Here is a 4,214-nt window from a genome sequence, read left to right on the forward strand (position 1 = left end):
GCCTCCTTTCCCCCACTTGGCTGAAGATCCATATTGGAAGACAAGCCTTCATAGGTCTCTTGTAAACGTTTCTTCATGTCTAGCAAGCAAGGCACAAACTGCCCTTTGCTCTAGGTTATATAGTCAAGATTATGTGTCTGGTGAACATCCTTGGAAGATAGGGATAGTGTCTCCAAAGCAAAGAGAAGACACTTGCAGAGCAAAAAGCAGGCATTCTTACTCTTTAGTCTCATAAACATAGTGTCTCTCCATAGCAATGGGAAGGTACACTTAATGCCAATAAAAAATTAGGATTCCCTGAGTTCAGGGTTTCTCTCCAAGGATGCAACCCCCATGTGTGCTGGATTTTGTTGGGGTCCATCCATAGGACTCAGTATCCTATGGGACTCGGGGTCCTGTTGCTCCCATAGGACTCAGGGTCCAGGAGAAACAGATGAATGTATGCTGATACTCATATAAATCGCTATGCTGAGTAATAAAGTTCTTTGTCTCTGACCCAGCAGCTTTCTTCTGCCAAGCATGAAACTGTCAGACTGACCAGTTAGCTTCAAGTAGGGTAAAAACTCAGATCCTTTCCATTCTGCACGGTGCAGTGTCCTACACTTTTCCCTCCTTTGTGCTGGCTGGCCAGAGCCAGTGGGCCTTCATGTGATAGTCCATTCCCAGAACATTGTTCTGGCATTTTTTCACATGCACTCCCACAGTACCCACAGCAGCTGAGAAACAAGCAAGCCTCCTTGGTGACCACAGAGAGCTCTCACCTCTATCTCACTCCTACCCTAATCTTCATACATGAGGTTTTCTTGCCAATCCCACCACCCTGCCAGTGAGCTATGCCAGTGTCGGAGATTTCTGAAGAAGATGGTGAGGCTCAGTCCAAGTTGTTTTCACTGTGCCATCTCGAAGAAAAATCAAATTCGGGGCATGCTCAGAAAGCCACGGCCAGAAGATGAAGCTAAATGTATGACCATGAAATCCTTCTCTATGTCCTCAGAAGCGAAGGTGGTGGCTCAGGGCATGTTCTGTCGGAATAAAGGCCCTCTGAATATTTTAAGGATGCACCTCACAAACTCAAATAATCGGGCTTCCAGGAAGCTTAAGGGCATTCCCTCCAAGGCATCTCAGCACAAGACAAGGTAATGAAGAAGTTATCTTGAGATATGTGTGTCACATACTAATGGAATTAACTCCAAAAGATTGTTGGGAGACTTTATAACATTTTAAAGAGGCTTCTATCAGTATGAATAGTTTGGACTCTAAAGGACAGAACATACAAAATGAAAAAGAGGCTTTGGACCTCTACAGATCTATAAAGCAGGATCCAGCCAGAGAAAACTACCCAGATGCAATCACTTGCTACTTCAGTGATGAAAGAAGTCAGAGGACAAACCAAGGGCTTAGATGAGGGACCAGGAGACATGACGAGTGAGTTCTGGGCTTTAGTAGGACCAAGTCCAACATTTGCTTGGCTGAATTTCAGAATTGCTATGGACCAGTGACCCCTTTGCATCTCTCATTTTCTGTCCCTTTGAACAGTAATACCCATAGCATGCATTGTATGCTTGGTCCAACATTGTATGCTGGGTGTGGGGGAAGGGACAACATATCTCTCTAGCACATGGGTCAACAGATAAAGAGTTGCTGCATTTGCTGCAGTTAAGAACAACACCTGAGGGGTCTCATCCACTCCTAGACCTGAGCTTTTTTTTTTTTTTTTTTTTTTTTTTTAACTAAAATATAATGCATTATTTGTTTCAGGGGTACAGGTCTGTGATTCATCAGTCTTACACAATTCATAGCACTCACCATAGCACATACCCTCCCCAGTGTCCATTATCCAGCTACCCCATCCCTCCAACCTCCCTCACTCCAGCAACCCTCACTTTGTTTCCTGAGATTAAGAGTCTCTTACGGTTTTTCTCCCTCTTTGGTTTCATCTTATTTTGTTTTTTTCCTCTCTTCCCCTATGATCCTCTGTCTTGTTTCTCAAATTCCACATATCATTGAGATCACATGATAATTGTCTTTCTCTGATTGACATTTCATTTAACATAATACCCTCTAGTTCCATCCATGTTGTTGCAAATGGCAAGATTTCAGTTTTTGATGGCTACATAATGTTCCATTGTGTGTGAGTAATATATATATGTATATATGTACATACATATATATACATATATGTGTGTATATATGTATGCATATATGCATATTATATGTATGCATACATGCACATTATATGTATGCATACATGCATATTATATATATGCATATACACATAACGTGTGTGTGTGTGTGTGTATAACATCTTCTTTATCCATTCATCTGTTGGTGGACATCTTGGCTCTTTCCATAGTTTGTTACTGTGAACATTGCTGCTATAAGCATTGGGGTGCAGGTATCCCTTTGGATCACTACATTTGTGTCTTTGGGGTAAATACCCAGTAGTGCAATTGCTGGGTCATAGTGTAGTTCTATTTTCAGCTTTTTAAGGAGCCTCCATACTATTTTCCAGAGTGGCTGCACCAGCTTGCATTCCCACCAACTGTGTAGAAGGGTTTCCTTTTCTCTGCATCCTTGCCAACACCTGTCGTTTTCTGACTTGTTAATTTTAGCCATTCTGACCAATCTCTTTGAGATTTTGATTTGTGTTTCCCTGATGAGTGATGTTGAGCACTTTTTCATGTGTCTGTTGGCTATTTGGATGCCTTCTTTGCAGAAATGTCTGTTCATGTCTTCTGCCCATTTCTTGTTTGGATTGTTTGTTCTTTGGATGTTGAGTTTGAGAAGTTCTTTATAGATTTGGACACTAGCCCTTTATCTGATATGTCATTTGCAAATATCTTCTTCAATTCTGTCTGTTGTCTTTTGGTTTTGTTGACTGTTTCCTTTGCTATGCAAAAGCTTTTGATGTTGATGGAGTCCCAATAGTTCATTTTTGCCCTTACTTCCCTCACCTTTGGTGATGTTTCTAGGAAGAAGTTGCTGCAGCTGAGGTAGAAGATGTTGCTGCCTGTGTTCTCAAGGATTTTGTTGGATTCCTGTTTCACATTGAGGTCTTTCATCCATTTGAAGTCTATTTTTGTGTGTGGTGTAAAGAAATGGTCCAGTTTCATTTTTTTCTGCATGTGGCTGTCCCATTTTCCCAACACCATTTGTTGAAGAGGTTTTCTTTTTTCCATTGGACATTCTTTCCTGCTTTGTTAAAGATTAGTTGACCATAGAGTTGAAGGTCTATTTCTGGGCTCTCTATTCTGTTCCATTGATCTTTGTGTCTGTTTTTGTGCCAGTACCATACTTAGACCTGAGTTTTTAGCCCCACTCTACACTGGTGCCTTATTAATGTGCCAGTCACTACATCTTGGGTTCTCCACTTGAGCATATTTATGATGATTTGCACATCAGCTGTCTGCTACCTTACATAGACTAGGGCCATTTAGTAGGGTGTCTGGTTGACTCAGACCATGTAGCGTGTGACTCTTGATCTTGGAGCCATGAGTTCAAGCTTCATGTTGGGTGTGGAGGTTGCTTAAGAATAAAATCTTGAAAAAAAAAAAAAAGCAGAACCATTAGGTGCTGTAGGTTAGAAACAAGAAGATGAGTTCCAGATACTGAGCTGAATTTTTCTGAGAATTTGGGTGGCTTCACATGGCCCACAGACTGCAATAGAGGTGATGTTATGTTACTTCTGAGATCAAGTTATAGGAGATACCAGCTTCCATCTTGGTCTGGCTCTCAGATCCCGTCTCTGGGAGAATCCATGCTGTGAGCAGCCTTATGGAGAGGCCCAAATGCCAAAGAACTAAATTCTCCTAACAGCCATATGAGTGATCTTAGAAATGGATCATTAATCCCCATTTGAGTCTTGAGATAACTATGACCTTAGCTGACCACTTTATTGTAACCTCAGAGACCCTGAGCTTGAACCACCCAGATAACCTCCCAAATTCCTAACCGCCCAAAATAAAGGTTTGTTGTTTTATGTTGCCATTTGGGAGAGGTGGTGGTGGTACTTTGTTATGCAGGAATAGATAACTATAACAAAAACATGGACACTAATGTAGCTGTCAATCAGCTTAAAAAAAATAGCAATGTTTGAAGCCTCATACACCATGTGTGCATCTCTCTAATTCAATCCACTGGAGCAAGTTCTCTGCTCAAGGGTTCATGTGATTAGATTGGGTCCATCAGGATAACCTAAGACAGTCTCCCTATGT

This window comes from Lontra canadensis, unplaced genomic scaffold (assembly GCF_010015895.1).
Source record: "Lontra canadensis isolate GAN:19392208 unplaced genomic scaffold, GSC_riverotter_1.0 scaffold29, whole genome shotgun sequence".
NCBI classification, from domain to species: Eukaryota; Metazoa; Chordata; class Mammalia; order Carnivora; family Mustelidae; genus Lontra; species Lontra canadensis.